This window comes from Aotus nancymaae, unplaced genomic scaffold (genome assembly GCF_030222135.1).
Source record: "Aotus nancymaae isolate 86718 unplaced genomic scaffold, 86718_ANA_hifiasm-v0.15.2.pri h1tg000087l, whole genome shotgun sequence".
Taxonomy (NCBI): Eukaryota; Metazoa; Chordata; class Mammalia; order Primates; family Aotidae; genus Aotus; species Aotus nancymaae.
The window spans coordinates 469,020-486,012 of record NW_026988502.1 but is presented as its reverse complement, the minus strand read 5'-3'; the positions used below and the strand labels follow the sequence as shown (position 1 = coordinate 486,012).

The 16,993-nt window shown below is 56.2% G+C and overlaps 1 pseudogene; it reads right to left on the bottom strand.

The window, feature by feature from the left end:
* LOC135271604 (PI-PLC X domain-containing protein 1-like) overlaps window positions 1–16,993 on the bottom strand; it is a 32,600-nt pseudogene continuing 15,607 nt past the window's right edge.

Sequence of the window (16,993 nt, the reverse complement as noted above, 5' to 3'; positions counted from 1 at the left end):
TCACTTGAACCCAGGAAGTGGAGGTTTCGGTGAGCTGAGATCGCGCCACCGCACTCCAGCGTGGGCGACAGAGACTCTGTCTCAAAAAAGGAAATACTGGCTTGGTGTGTGGGAACTAGCCGAGGGGATGCTGGCTTGCACAGGGGAGGCCAGCTCCCAAGGGCATTGTTATTGGGTTTAGCAATTAGTGACTTGTGGGAGGGCCGTCTTTCTCGGGGTCTGTGAGGGCTGCAGTCACCACAGCAGGAAGAATACAGAAAAAAGTCATCCCATCACTTTGGGAGGCTGAGCTGGGAGGATTACTTTAGGCTAGGAGGTCAAGACCCCATAGAGACCAGCCTGGCCAGCACAGCAAGATCCCATCTCTATTTCTTAACAAAAAGAAAGAGAAGGCATAGGATGGGTCCCCTGATCACCGATATCTGGCCCACACATAAGGCACAATACTTGGGACGTCGGGGGTGAACCTGCAGCCGCCGTGTCCCAGACTTAGGAAGGGTCCCTGTCAGCACCACAGCAGCTTCTGGTCGAGTGTGATGACATCGCTGACAAAGCTGTCCTCGCCGATGAAGTCTCCCGTGATGACGTTGGTGCAGTGGGACCCCGGCCTCAGGCACTGCTCCCAGACCCACAACCGCAGGCACAGCAGGTTGGGCATCATCATCTTCTCCGGGGACTCTGATGGGTGCACCAGGATGTACTGCAGGTTCTCGGTGAGGTTGATGCCGCCCACAAACAGCCCTCCTGGAACAGTGAGTAGGTGGAGACATCACACAACCACCCGCCTCCACCCGCCCGTTTACCCCTCTTATTCACATGGTTAGAGGCTCAGATCTCAGGAATAATGGCCCCAAAGATGGCCACATCCTAATCCCCATGTGGGGACAAAATAATGGCCCCAGAGATGTCCAAGTCCTAATCCCCATGTGGGAGACAGAATAATGGCACAAAGATGCCCACATCCTAATCCCCATGTGGGAGACAGAATAATGGCCCCAGATGTCCACGTCCTAATCCCCATGTGGGAGACAGAATAATGACCCCAAAGATGTCCACGTCCTAATCCCATGTGGGAGACCGAATGATTGCACAAAGATGTCCACGTCCTAATCCCCATGTGGGAGACAGAATAATGTCCCCAAAGATGTCCACATCCTAATCCCCATGAAGGAGAGAGAATCATGGCCCCCAAGATGTCCTCGTCCTAATCCCCATGTGGGAGACAGAATAATGGCCCCAAAGATGCCCACGTCCGAATCCCCATGTGGGAGACAGAGAAGAATGCTGTTGTGTTCGGCACAAAGTCTGTGACATTTGTTATGAGGCTTATAGAGAGTGTTGACACTGACCAGTGATTGTGAAAATTGGGTCGCTGCATAATTGGAAATGAAAATTTTGAGGGTCCATGTAGATATGCTGAGCCAGAATCTCTGTGGGGGCAGGGCGAAGGGGGCTGCAGGCTGTGCTTGAAGGAGCTCCCCCAGGGGTAGGTAGGTTCCCCTGTCCCTGTGTTGGCCAGCTGAGCTCACTCCAAGACCAGAAGACAGCAAAGTCAGCAGAAGGTTAAGGCCAAGTTCTCTCAGTGGCTTTTAAGGCTTATTTCTAGGCCGGGCACGGTGGCTCATGCCTGTCATCCCGGCACCTTGGGAGGCTGAGGCGGGCGGACCATCTGAGGTCAGGAGTTTGAGACCAGCCTGACCAACATGGTGAAACCCCGTCTCTGGCAAAAATACAAAAAATTAGTTGGGTGTGGTGGCACATGCCTGTAATCCCAGCTACTCGGGAGGCTGAGGCAGGAGAACTGAATCGCTTAAACCTGGGAGGCAGAGGATGCAGTGAGCTGAGATTGCGGCATTGCACTCCAGCCTGGGCGACAAGACTGAAACTCCGTCTCAAAAACAAACAAACAAACAAAAAAAACCGCATTTCTAAACTGTGTAACCTTATTCCTGGGTAAGGGCAAGAGACCAGGTTGACAAAAGCCTGCTCCTTTGCCCAACCTGTGAGCTGGGGTTTTTTGTTTCTTGTTTTTTTAAGACAGAGTTTTACTCTGTAGCCCAGGCTGGAGTGCATTGGCACGATCTTGGCTCACTGCATCCTCTGGCTCCTGGGTCCAAGTGATTCTCCTGCCTCAGCCTCCTGAGTAGCTGGGAATACAGGGGCCCGGCACCACGCCCGGCTAATTTTGTATTTTTAGTAGAGACGGGGTTTTGCCATATTGGCCAGGCTGGTCTCAAACTCCTGACCTCAAGTGATTCACCCGCCTTGGCCTCCCAGATTGCTGGGATTACAGGCGTGAGCCACCGTGCCAAACCTTGCTCATTTTTTTCCTTTTTTTTTTTTTTGAGACAGACTTTTGCTCTTGTCGCCCAGGCTGGAGCGCAGTGGCACAGTCTCGGCTCACCACAGCCTCCGCCTCCCGGGTTCAAGCGATTCTCCTGCCTCAGCCTCCTGAGTAGCTGGGACTACAGGTGCCCGCCACCATGCCCGGCTGATTTTTGTGTTTTCAGTAGAGACGGGGTTTCATCATCTTGGCCAGGCTGGTCTCAAACTCCTGACCTCAGGTGATCCACATGCCTCAACCTCCCAAAGTGATGGGATTACAGGAGTGAGCCACGACGCTGTGTCAATTTTTGTATTTTTTTTTTGTCTTTGAAGACGGGGTTTCACCATGTCGGTCAGGCTGATCTTGAACTCACAACCTCAGGTGATCCACCCGCTTTGGCCTGCAAAGTGCTTGGATTACAGGTGTGAGCCACCACGTCTGGCCCAATTTTTGTATTTTTTAGTAGACACGGGGCTTCACTATGTTGGTCAGATGGGTCTTGAGCTGCTGACCTCAGGTGACCCGCCTGCCTCAGCCTCCCAAAGTGCTGGGGTTACAGGCCTGAGCCACCGCACCTGGCCTGTTTTGCTCTCCTTAATCTACCTTTTGCATAATCTACAGAACCTGTAAACCAAAATTAAAATTGAAAGGCTCCCCAACCATCTGAATGGACTGCCTCCTTGAGCAGGGCACTCTACAGCCTGAAAGACTGGTTCCCGCCATGGTGGGAAGTGGGGTAGGGGCCGAGCGTCATTCTGTAGGTCCAGCAAGCACATTATATGAAAAACACAGCACTCACATCAACACAGACCTGAAGTCTGATAAGAAATCTTTCCCATCTATCCTCTCTGAAGCTGGCTACCTGGATAAAAGCTTGCTCTGAGGCTGGGCAAGGTCTGATTCACACTTGTGATCCGAGCACTTTGGGAGGCTGAGGTAGGCGGATCACCTGAGGTCAGGACTGCGAGACCAGACTGACCAATATCATGAAACCCCGTCTCTACTAAAAATACAAAAATTAGCCGGGTGTGGTGGCATGTGCCTGTGATCCCAGCTACTCGGGAGGCTGAGGCAGGAGAATTCCTTGAATCCAGGAGGTGGAGGTTGCCGTGAGCTGACATTGTGCCACTGCACTCCAGCCTGGGTGACGAGAGAATCTCCATCTCAGGAAAGGAAAGGAAGTTGGGGGGATAAGGGAAGGGGAGCGGGGAGGGAAGCGGGGAAGGGAGAAATGGAAGGGGAAGGGAAGGGAGGGGAACAAGGGAAGGAAAGAAGCAAAGGAAAGAAGGGAACGGGGAAGTGAAGGGGGAAAGAAAGGGGAGCAGAGGGGAGAGGAGGGGAGGGAAGGGGAGGGAAGCAGGGAAGGAAAGAAGGGAACAGGGAAGGGAAGGGTGAAAGGAAAGGTGAGTAGAGGGGAGGGGAGGGAAGGGGGAGGGGAGGGAAGGGGAGGGGGAAGAGAAGGGGAGGGGAAGGCGGAAGGGGGAAGGGAGGGGAAGGGAGGGAAGGGGAGGGGAGAGGAGGGGTGGGAAAGGGGGAAATGGAGGGAAGGGGAGAAGAAGAGGGAAGGGAAGGGCAAGGGGAGGGGTGGGAAGGGGAGAAGGGGAGGGGTGGGAAGGGGAGAAGGGGAGGGGAGGGAAGGGGGAAGGGGAGGGGAGGGGAGGGAAGGGGGAAGGAGAGTGGAGGGTAGGGAAGGGTAGGGAAGTGGAGGGAAGGAGAGTGGAGGAGAGCGGAGGTGAGGAAAGGGGAGGAGAAGGAAGGGGAGGAGAGGGAAGAGCGGAGGGGAGGGAAGGGGGAAGGGAAGGGGGAAGGGGGAAGGGAAGGGGGAAGGGGAGGGGAGGGGAGGGGACGGGAGGGAAGGGAAACCGGGAAGGGAAGGGGGAGAGGGAAAGGGAGGGGATGGGAGGGGAGGGAAGGGAAGAAGGGAAGGGAAGGGAAAGGAAAAAGGAAGAAGGAAGAAGGGAGAAAGGAAAAAAGGGAGGGAGGGAGGGAGGGAGGGGAGGCAGAAGCCAGGCACAGAAACAGCCGCATTGGTGGCAGCTTGGCGTTTACCTTATTTGAACCCGGTTTCAACATTTGGCTGCCTTTGGCTGAAACTCAGCGGTCGGCAGAAGAGTAGGTTCTGGTCTGTTTACACTTTCTGTTACCTCACAGTTCACTGTGTACAGAGAAACCTTTATGCCGAACTGAAAATATGTCAGGAGGCAATTTCAGGAACCGTAAATATTGGAAATAGAAGTTACTTGTTTTTTTCTTTTTGAGATGGAATCTTCCTCGATCGCCCAGGCTGGAGTGCAGTGGTGCGATCTCACCTCACTGCAGCCTCCCACTCCCGGGTTCAAGTGACTCTCCTGCCTCAGGCTCCCGAGAAGCTGGGACTACAGGTGCCCGCCACCACACCCGGATAATTTTTGTGTTTTCAGTAGAGATGGGGTTTCACCATGTTAGTCAGGCTGGTTTCGAACTCCTGACCTCATGTGATCCGCCTACCTCGGCCTCTCAAACTGCTGGAATTACAGGTGTGAGCCACCATGCCTGGCCTTTTTTCCTTTCCTTTTTTTTTTTTTTTTTTTTTTTGAGACGGAGTTTCGCTTGTTACCCACGCTGGAGTGCAATGGCGTGATCTCGGCTCACCGCAACCTCCGCCTCCTGGGTTCAGGCAATTCTCCTGCCTCAGCCTCCTGAGTAGCTGGGATTACAGGCACGTGCCACCGTGCCCAGCTAATTTTTTGTATTAGTAGAGACGGGGTTTCACTATGTTGACCAGGATGGTCTCGATCTCTTGACCTTGTGATCCACCCGCCTTGGCCTCCCAAAGTGCTGGGATTACAGGCTTGAGCCACCGCGCCCGGCCTCCTTTTTTTTTTTTAATTGCATTTTAGGTTTTGGGGTACATGTGAAAAACACGCAAGATTGTTGCATAGGTGCATACGTGGCAGTGTGATTTGCTGCCTTCCTCCCCTTCACCTATATGTGGCATTTCTCCCCATGCTATCTCTCCCCAACTCCCCACCCGCCACGGTCCCTCCCATTCCCCCCCAACAGACCACAGTGTATAGTGCTCCCCTCCCTGTGTCCATGTGTTCCCTTTGTTCAACACCCGTCTATGAGTGAAAACATGCAATGTTTGATTTTGTGTTCTTGTGTCAGTTTCCTGAGAATGATGGTTTCCAGGTTCATCCATGTCCCTACAAAGGACGCGAATTCATCGTTTTTGATGGCTGCATAATATTCCATGGTGTATACGTGCCACATTTTTCCTGTCCGGTCTATCATCGATGGGCATTTGGGTTGGTTCCAGGTCTTTGCTATTGTAAACTGTGCTGCAATGAACATTCATGTGCATGTGTCCTTATAGTAGAACGATTTATAATCCTTTGGATATATACCCAGTAATGGGATTGCTGGGTTAAATGGAATTTCTATTTCTAGGTCCTTTTTGCTTCTCAGGAAGGAGAGGGGGAATGGAATTGGTGATGGTTTAAAAGAAGCCAGCTCAGGCCGGGCACAGTAGCTGATACCTGTAATCCCAGCACTTTGGGAGGCTGAGGCAGGCAGATCACATGAGGTCAGGAGTTTGAGACCAGCCTGGCCAACATGGTGAAACCCCATCTCTACTAAAAATACAAAAACTTAGACAGGAGTGGTGGTGGGTGTTGTGATCCCAGATACTTGGGAGCCTGAGGCAGGAGAATCTCTTGAGCTTGGGAGGCAAAGTTTGCAGTGAGCCGAGATCACACCACTGCCCTCCAGCCTGGGCAACAGAGCAAGACTCCAAATCAAAATAAATAAATAAATAAATAAATAAATAAAATAAAATAAAATAAAATAAACATTTATCTCCACCTGGTGTCCCTTCTTGCTATTGGAGGGGGTGCTCCCCGTCCTCAGTATTTGAAACTCAATCATGGGCTGAAGGAATGTTCCAGAGGAGAAGAGGGCTTTGCATCAAAGGTAGTGCCCCGACCAAGAGCTTCCGTTCCGGGCATCGGGAGGGGTTGGCAAGCACACCTTGAAGCACACAAGGGCACTGTCAACCGGGAAGTCCCAGCATTTCCAGTGCCCCACACTCAGCCCACTTAACTCAAGCACCTTTCACAACCCTCGGCTCACACAAGAGAGGGAGCCCCAAGGCATGGACGAGACATACCTCAGCCCACTGGAGGTCCCCGCCCGCATTACGGCCCACACCCGGCGACCCAGGACACAGAGGGGGAGGAGGGGCTGGGTGCCGTGACCACAGGTCCACATCACACCAGCACAAAGACGGAGGACAGGCCCTGTGTCCAGGGTTCCACATCACACCGGGACATAGAGGGAGGAAGGCTGTGACCTGTGTCCATGTGCCAACATCACACCAGGACAAAGAGGGAGGATAGGCCCCGTGTACAGGGGTCTACATCACCCCAGGACACAGAGGGAGGACAGGCCCCGTGACCAACGGTCCACATCACAAGAGGACCTAGAGGAACGAAGGCTGAGCATTATCTCCAAACGTCCACATCACACCAGGACACAGACAGAGGACAGGCCCTGTGTCCAGGGGTCCATGTCACACGAAGACATAGAGGAAGGACACGCTCCATGTCCAGGGATCCACATCACACTAGGACACAGAGGGAGGACAGGCCCCATGCCCAGGAGTCCAGGTAACACCAGGACATAGAGCGAGTACAGGTCGCATGTCCAGGGGTCCACATCACACCAGGACACATAGGGAGGATAGGACCCACGCCCAGGGGTCCTCGTCACACCAGGACACAGAGGGAGGAAGGTTGGGACTTCTTTCCACTCGTTCACATCACACCAGGACACAGTAAGAAGACAGGCCCTATGTCCAGGGGTTCCCATTATACCAGGACACAGAGGGAGAAAACGTCGTGTCCAGGGGTCCACATCACACCAGGACACAGAGGGAGGACAGGCCCTGTGTCTTGGGGTTCACGGCACACCGGGCCACAAATGGAGTACAGGCCCCATGTCCAGGGGTCAACGTCACAGCAGGACATAGAGGGAGGAAGGCTGGGCCCTGTGTTAACACGTCCACATAACACCAGGACACAGATGGAGGACAGGCCCCATGTCCAGGGGTCCACGTCACATCAGGACATAGAGATAGGAAGGCTGGGCCCCGTGTCCACAGGTCCACATCACACCAAGACACAGAGGCCAGATAGGCCCTATGTCCAGTGGACCACGTCACACCAGGACATAGAGGGTGAACTGGTCCTATGTTAAGGGATCCACATCACCTCAGGACACAGAGGGAGGACAGGCCCCGTGTCCAGGGGTCCACGTCACACCAGCACAAAGAGGTAGAATAGACCCCATGTCCAGGGGTCCACATCACACCAGGACACAGAGGGAGGACAGGCCCAATATCCAGAGGTCCACGTCACACCAGGACATAGAGGGAGGAAGGCTCGGCTGTGTCTCTACATGTCCACATCTGACCAGGACACAGAGGCAGGACAGGCCCCATGTCCAGGGATCAACGTCACACCAGGACTTAGAGGGAGGACAGCCCCGTGTCCAGGGGTCCACATCACAACAGGACACAGAGGGAGGACAGGCACCATGTCCAGGGGTCCTCGTTATACCATGACATAGAGGGAGGTAGGCTGGGCCCTGTGTCCACACATCCATATCACACCAGAAAACAAAGGGAGGACAGGCCCCGTGTCCACGGGTCCACATCACACCAGGACACAGAGGGAGAACATGCCCCATGTACAGGGGTCCACATCACACCAGGACACAGAGGGAGAACATGCCCCATGTACAGGGGTCCACATCGCACCAGGATACAGAGGGAGAACAGGCCAGGTGTCCAGGAGTCCATGTCACACGAGGACAAAGAGGGAGGAAGGCTGGGCCCTGTGTCGACACGTCCACATCACACCAGGATAGAGATGGGAGGACAGGCCCCATTTCCAGGGGTCCACGTCACACCATGACATAGAGGGAGAAAGTCTGGGTACTGTGTCCACACGTCCACATCACACCAGGACACAGAGGGACGAGAGGTCCAATGTCCAGGGGTCCACGTCAAACCAGGACATAGAGGGAGGATAGGCTCTGTGTCAAGGGGCCTACATCACACCAGGACACAGAGGGAGGACAGGCCCCATGTCCAGGGTTTCACGACACACCAGGACACAGATGGAGGAAGGCTGGGCTCCGTGTCCACAGGTCCACATCACACCAGGACACAGAGCGAGGACAGGCCCTGTGTCTAGGGGTGATTGTTACACCAGGAGACAGAGGAAGGATAGGCCCCATGTCCAGGAGTCCATATCACACCAGAAGACAGAAGAAGGACATGCCCGATATCCAGGGTTCCACATCACACGAAGATACAGAGGGAGGACTGGCCCCATGTCCGGGGTCCACGTTACAGCAGGACACAGATGAAGGACAGGCCAGGTGACCAGCAGTCCACGTCACACCAGGACATAGATGGAGGAAGGCTGGGACCTCTGTCCACATGTCCACATCACACCAGGACACAGCAGGAGAACAAGCCCTGTGTTCACAGCTCCACGTCACACCAGGGCACAGTGGGATGAAGGTTGGGCCGTGTGTACACACTGCCACATCACACCAGGACACAGAGGGAGGACAGGCCATGTGTCCAGGGGTCCCCATCACACCATGACACAGAGGGAGGACAGGCCCCATGTCCAGGGTTTCATGACACAACAGGATATAGAGGGAGGAAGTCTCGACCCTGTGTCCACACCTCCGCATCACAACAGGACACAGAGCGAGGACAGCCGCAGTGTCCAGGGGTGATTGTTATACCAGTAGACAGAGGAAGGACAGGCCCCGTGTCCAGGGGTTCTAGTTACACCAGGACACAGAGAAAGGACAGGTCCCATGTACAGGGGTCCACAGCACACGAGAACACTGAGGGAGGAGAGACCCCATGTCCAGGGGTCCACATCACACTAGGACACAGACAGAGGACAGTCTAGGTGTCCAGGAGTCCACATCGCACCAGGATATAGAGGGAGGAAGGCTGGGCACTGTGTCCACATGTCCCCATCACACCAGGACACAGAGGGAGGAGAGGTCCCATGTCCAGGGATCCATGTCCCATGAGGACACAGAGGGAGGACAGGCCCCATGTCCACGGGTTCACGTCACACCAGGACAAAGAGGGAGGACAGGTCCTGTGTCCAGGGTTCCACGTCACACCAGGACACAGTGGGAGGACAGTCCCCATGTCCAGGGTTCCACATCACACCAGGATACAGAAGAAGGACAGGCCCCGTATCCAGGGGTCGACATGACACCAGGACACAGAGGGAGGACAAATTCCATGTCAAGAGGTCCACGTCACACCAGGAAATAGAGGGAGGACGGCTGCGCTGTGTCCAGACGTCCACATCACAGCAAGACAAACAGTGAGGACAGGCCCCATGTTCAGGCGTCCACGTCAAACCAGGACATAGAAGGAGGACAGACCAGGTGTCCAGGGGTCTACATCACACCAGGACACAGAGGGAGAACAGGCCCCGTGTCCAGGGGTCCACATCACACCAGGACACAGATGGAGGACAAGCCAGGTGTCCAGGGATTTACATCACACAAGGACATAGAGGGAGGAAGGGGGGGCCCTCTTTCCACATGTGCACATCACACCAGGACACAGAGGGAGGAGAGGCCCCATGTCCAGGGGTCTGTCACACCAGGATATAGAGGGAGGACAGGCCCCGTATCCAGGGGTCCACATCACACCAGGACATGGAGGGAGGACAAGCCACATGTCGAGATGTCCACATCACACCAGGACATAGAAGGGGAATGTTGGGCCCTGTTTCCACATGTCCACATCACACCAGGACACAGAGGGGGGACAGGCCCCGTGTCCAGGGGTCCAAATCACACCAGGACATGGAGAACAGGCCCCATGTTCAGGTGTCCACGTCAAACCAGGACATAAAAGGAGGACAGACCAGGTGTCCAGGGGTCTACATTACACCAGGAGACAGAGTGAGAACAGGCCCCGTGTCCAAGGGTTCCTTTTCAAACCAGGACACAGAGGAGGAGTGGCCCCATATCCAGGGGTCCACATGACATCAGGACACAGATGGAGGACACGCCAGTTGACCACGAGTCCACGTCAAAACAAGACACAGAGGGAGGAACGCAGGGCCATGTCCACACGTCCATATCACACCGGGAGACAGATGGAGGACAGGCCCCATGTCCAGGTTTTCACGACACACCAGGATATAGAGGGAGGAACTTTGGTCCCTGTGTCCACACGTCCACATCACACCGGGACACAGAGGGAGGACAGGACCTGTGTCCAGGGTTCCACATCACACCAGGACACAGTGGGAGGACAGGCCCCATGTCAAGGGATCCACGTCACACGAGGAAATGGACAGAGAAAGGCAACACCCTGTGTCCACACGTCCACATCACAGCAAGACTCAAAGTGAGGACAGGCCCCATATCCAGGGGTCCATGTCACACCAGGACACAGAGGGAGGACAGGCCCTGTTTCCAGGTGTGAAGGTCACACCAGGACACATAGGAAGGACAGGACATGTGTCCAGCGTTCCACATCACACCAGGACACAGTGGGAGGACAGGCCCCATGTCCAGGGGTCCACATCACAAGAGGAAATAGATGGAGGAAGGCAGCGCCCTGTGTCCACATGACCACATTACAGCAAGACACACAGTGAGGACAGGCCCCATATCCAGGGGTCCATGTCACACCAGGACATAGAGGGAGGATAGGCCCTGTTTCCAGGTGTGAAGGTCACACCAGGACATACAGGGAGGACACGCCCTGTGTCCAGGGGTCCACATCACACCAGGAGACAGAGGAAGGAGAGGCCCCATGTACAAGGGCCGAGGTCACACCATGACAGAGGGAGGAAGGCTGGGTCCAGTGTCCACACGTCCACATAACGCTAGGACACAGAGGAAGGAAAGGCTCCATGTCCAGTGGTGCACGTTACACCAGGACAGAGATGCAGGAAGGCTGGGCCCTGTGTCCACACGTCCACAACAGACCAGGACACAGAGGGAGGACAGGCCCCATGTCCACGGGTCCACGTCACACCAGGACATGGAGGGAGGAAGGCTGGGCCCTGTGTCCACACGTCCACATCACACCAGGACACAGAGGGAGCACAGGCCCCATGTCCACGGGTTCATGTCACACTAGGACATAGAGGGAGGAAGGCTGGGCCCTGTGTCCACGCATCCACATCACACGGGGACACAGAGTGAGGACAGGCCCTGTGTCCTCATGTGAATGTCACACCAGGACACAGAGGAAGGACAGGCCCTGTGTCCAGGGGTACACGTCAAACCAGTACACAGAGGAAGTACAGGCCCCGTGTCCAGGGGTCCACCTCACACCAGGACACAGAGGGAGGACAGGCCCCATGTCCAGGGGTCCACATCACACGAGGACACAGAGGGAGGACAGGCCCCATGTCCAGGTTTCCACGTCACACCAGGACTTACAAGGAGGACAGGCCCCGTGTCCAGGGGTCCTCGTCACACCATGACATACAAGTAGGGAGGCTGAGCCCTGTGTCCACACGTCCACATCACATCAGGAGACAGAGGAAGGACAGGCCCCATGTCCAGACGTCCCTGTCACACCAGGACATAGAGGGACTACAGGCACGGTGTCCAGCGGTACACGTCACACCAGGACACAGAGGGAGAACAAGTCCTGTGTCCAGGGGTCCCTTTCACACCAGGACACAGATGTAGGACAGGCCCCGTGTCCAGGGGTCCACATCACACCAGGACACAGAGGGAGGACAGGCCCCAAGTCCAGGGTTCCCAGTCACACCAGGACATAGAGGGAGCAAGGCTGGGCCCTCTGTCCAAACGTCCACATCACACCAGAACACAGAGGGAGGACAGGCCCCATTTTCACGGGTTCACGTCAAACCAGGACATAGAGGGAGGAAGGCTGGGCCCTGTGTCCACACCTCCACATCACACTGGGACACAGAGGGAGGACAGGCCCCATGTCCAGGGGCCCACATCACACCAGGACACAGAGGGAGGACAAGCCCCATGTCCAGGGGTCCACATCACACCAGGACTCAGTGGGAGGAGGGCTGGGCCGCGTGTGCACACTGCCACATCACACCAGGACAGAGAGGGAGGACAGGCCATATGTCCAGGGGTCCAGGACACAGTGGAAGGACAGGCCATGTGTCTAGGTGTCCGTGTCACAGCATAGACAGAGGAAGGCTGGGTCCTGTGTCCACAAATCCACATCACACCAGGACACAGAGGGAGGACAGGCTCCATGCTGGACATGCAGCTGGGTTCACGTCACACCAGGACAGAGATGGACGAAGGTTGCGCCCTGTGTTCACACCTCCACATCAGACAAGGACACAGAGGGAGGACAGGCCCCATGTCCAGGGGTCCACGTCACACGAGGACACAGAGGGAGGACAGGCCATATGCACAGGGGTCCAGGACACAGTGGAAGGACAGGCCACATGTCCAGGTGTCCATGTCACAGCACAGACGGAGGAAGCCTGGGTCCTGTGTCCACACATCCACATCACACCAGGACACAGAGGGAGGACAGGCTCCATGACCAGGGTACAAGTCACAGCAGCAATTAGAGGGAGGACAGGCCCTGTGTCCAGGTTTCAACATCACTGCAGGACACAGAGGAAGGACAGGCCCCATGTCCACGGGTTCATGTCACACCAGGACATACAGGGAGGAACGCTGGGCACTGTGTCCACACGTCCACATCATACTGGGACACTGAGGGAGGACAGGCCCTGTGTCCTGGTTTGAATGTCACACCAGGACACAGAGGAAGGACAGGACACGTGACCAGGGTTCCACATCATACCAGGACACAGTGGGATGACAGGACCCATGTCCTTGGGTGCACGTCACACCAGGAAATACCGGGAGGAAGGTTGCGCCCTGTGTCTAGACGTCCACATCACAGCAAGACACACAGTGAGGACAGGCCCCATATCCAGGGGCCCACGTCACACCAGGATATAGAGGGAGGACAGGCCCCATGTCCAGGGGTCCACATCACACCATGACACAGAGGGAGGACAGGCCTCGTGTCCAGGGGACTATGTCACACCAAGACACAGAGGAAGGAGAGGCCCGATGTCCAGGGGTCGACATCACACGAGGACACTGAGGGAGTACTGGGCCGATGTCCAGGGGTCCACATCAAAAAAGGACACAGACGGAGGACAGGTCAGGTGTCCAGGAGTCCATGTCACACCAGGACATAGGGGGAGGAAGGCTGGGCCCTTTGTCCACACGTCCACATCACACCAGGACACAGAGGGAGGAGAAGCCCCATGTCCAGGGGTCCACATCACACCAGGACACAGAGGGAGGAGAGGCCCCATGTCCAGGGGTCCACGTCACACCAGGACATAGAGGGAGGAAGGCTGGGCCATGCGTCCACACGTCCACATCACACCAGGACACAGAGGAAGTACAGGCCCCATGTCCACGAGTTCATGTCACACCAGGGCATAGAGGGAGGAAGGTTGGGTCATGAGTCCACACATCCACATAACACGGGGAAACAGAGGGAGGACAGGCCCTTTGTCCAAATGTGAATGTCACACCAGTACACAGAGGAAGTACAGGCCCCGTGTCCAGGGTTCCACCTCACACCAGGACACAGAGGGAGGACAGGCCCTGTGTCCAGGGGTCCACATCACACCAGGACACAGAGAGAGGACAGGCCCCATGTCCAGGGGTCCACATCAAACCAGGATATAGAGGGAGGACAGGACCCATGTCCAGGGGTCCACATCACACCAGGACACAGAGGGAGGACAGGCCCCATGTCAAGCAGTCCTAATCACACGATGACATAGAGGGAGGAAGGCAGGGCCCTGTGTCCACACGTCCACATGATACCAGGACACAGAGCGAGGAGAGGCCGCATGAACAGGGGTCCACATGACACCAGGAAACAGTGGGAGGACAGCTGGGCCGCATTTCCACACTGCCACATCACACCGGGACACAGAGGGAGGACAGGATATATGTCCAGGGGTCCAGGACACAGTGGAAGGACAGGCCCCGTGTCCAGACATCCACAGGACACCAGGACACAGAGGGAGGACAGGCCCCATGTCCAGGGGTCCACGTCACACCAGGACATACAGGGAGGAAGCCTGGGTCCAGTGTCCACACGTCCACATCACAACAGGACACAGAGCAAGGACAGGCCCTGTGTCTAGGGGTGATTGTTACATCAGGAGACCGAGGAAGGACAGACCCCGTGTCCAGGTGTCCATGTCACACCATGACATGGAGGAAGACTGGGTCCTGTGTCCACACATCCACATCACACCAGGACACAGAGGGAGGACAGGCTCCATGTCTATGGGTTAACGTCACACCAGGACAGAGATGGACGAAGGTTGCGCCCTGTGTCCACACCTCCACATCAGACAAGGACACAGAGGGAGGACAGGCTCCATGTCCAGGGGTCCATGTCACACGAGGACACCGAGGGAGGACAGGCTCCATGTCCGGGGTCCACATCACACCAGGACACAGAGGGAGGAAGGCTGGGCCCTGTGTCCACACGTCCACATCACACCAGGACACAGAGGGAGGACAGGCCTCATTTCCCGAGTTTCACGACACACCAGGATATCGAGGGAGGACGGCTGGGTCCTGTGTCCACACCTCCACATCAGAACAGGACACAGAGGGAGGACCGGCCCCATGTCCAGGGGTCCACGTCACACCAGGATATAGAGGGAGAACAGGCATTGTGTCCAGGGGTCCACATCACAACAGGATACAGAGGGAGGACAGGTTCCATGTCCAGGCGTACACGTCACACCAGGACATAGAGGGAGGAAGGCTGGGCTCTTTGTCCACACGTCCATATCACACCAGGACAGAGAGGGAGAATAGGCCCCATTTCCCGGTTTCCACATCACACCAGGACACAGAGGGAGGACAGGCCCCCTGTCCAGAGGTCCACATCACACCATGACATAGAGGGAGGAAGGCTGGGCCCTGTGTCCACATGTCCACATCACAGCAGACACACAGTGAGGACAGGCCCCATGTGCAGCGGTCCACGTCACACCAGGACATACAGGGAGGACAGACCCCGTGTCCAGGGTTTCACATCACACCAGGACACAGAGGGAGGACAGGCCCCATGTCCAGGGATCCTCGTCACACCATGACACACAGGGAGGAAGGCTGGGCACTGTGTCCACATGTCCACATCACACCAGGACACAGAGGGAGGACAGGGCCCATGTCGAGATGTCCACGTCACACCAGGACATAGAAGGAGGACAGACCCGGTGTCCAGACGTCCACATCACAGCAAGACACACAGTGAGGACAGGCCCCATGTCCAGAGGTTCACGTCCCACCAGGAAATAAAGGGAGGAAGGCTGCGCCCTGTGTCCACACGTCCACATCAGAGCAAAACACAGAGGGAGGACAGGCCCCATGTCCAGGCGTCCACGTCAAACCAGGACATAGAAGGAGGACAGACCATGTGTCCAGGGGTCTACATTCACACCAGGACACCGAGGTAGGACAGGCCCCGTGTCCAGGGGTCCACATCACACCAGGACACAGAGGGAGGACAGGCCCCATGTCCAGGGTTTAATGACAGAACAGGAGATAGAGGGAGGAAGTCTGGGCCCTGTGTCCACACGTCCACATCACACCAGGACACAGAGCAAGGACAGGCCCTGTGTCCAGGAGTGATTGTTACACCAGTAGACAGAGGAAGGACAGGCCCCGTGTCCAGGGGTCCATGTCACACCAGGACACTGAGGAAGGACAGGCCCCATGTCCAGGGGTCCACATCACACGAGGACACTGAGGGAGGACTGGCCCCATGTCCAGGGGTCCACATCACACCAGGACACAAACGGAGGACAGGCCAGGTGTCCAGGAGTCCACATCACACCAGGACATAGAGGGAGGAAGGCTGGGCCCTGTGTCCACACGTCCCCATCACACCAGGACACAGAGAGAGGAGAGGCCCCATGTCCAAGGGTCCACATCACACCAGGACACAGTGGGAGGAGGGCTGGGCCGTGTGTGCACACTGTCACATCACACCAGGACACAGAGGGAGGACAGGCCATATGTCTAGGGGTCCAGGACACAGTGGAAGGACAGGCCCCGTGTCCAGGTGTCCATGTCACAGCATGTCATAGAGGGAGGAAGGCTGGGTCCTGTGTCCACACATCCACATCACACCAGGACTCAGAGGGAGGACAGGGTCCATGTCCAGAGTTTCACGTCACACCAGGACATAGAGGGAGGAAGGCTGGGCCCTATGTCCACATGTCCACATCACACGGGGACACAGAGGGAGGACAGGCCCTGTGTCCTGGTGTGAATGTCACACCAGGACACAGAGAAAGGACAGGCCCGGTTTCCAGGGGTACACATCACACCAGTACACAGAGGAAGTACAGGCCCCGTGTCCAGGGGTCCACCTCAACCAGGACACAGAGGGAGGACAGGCCCCATGTGCAGGTGTCCACATCACACCAAGACACAGACGGAGGACAGGCCAGGTGTTCAGGGTTCCACATCACACTAGGACATAGAGAGAGGAATGGTGGGCCCTCTCTCCACATCACACCAGGACATAGAGGGAGGAGAGGCCGCATG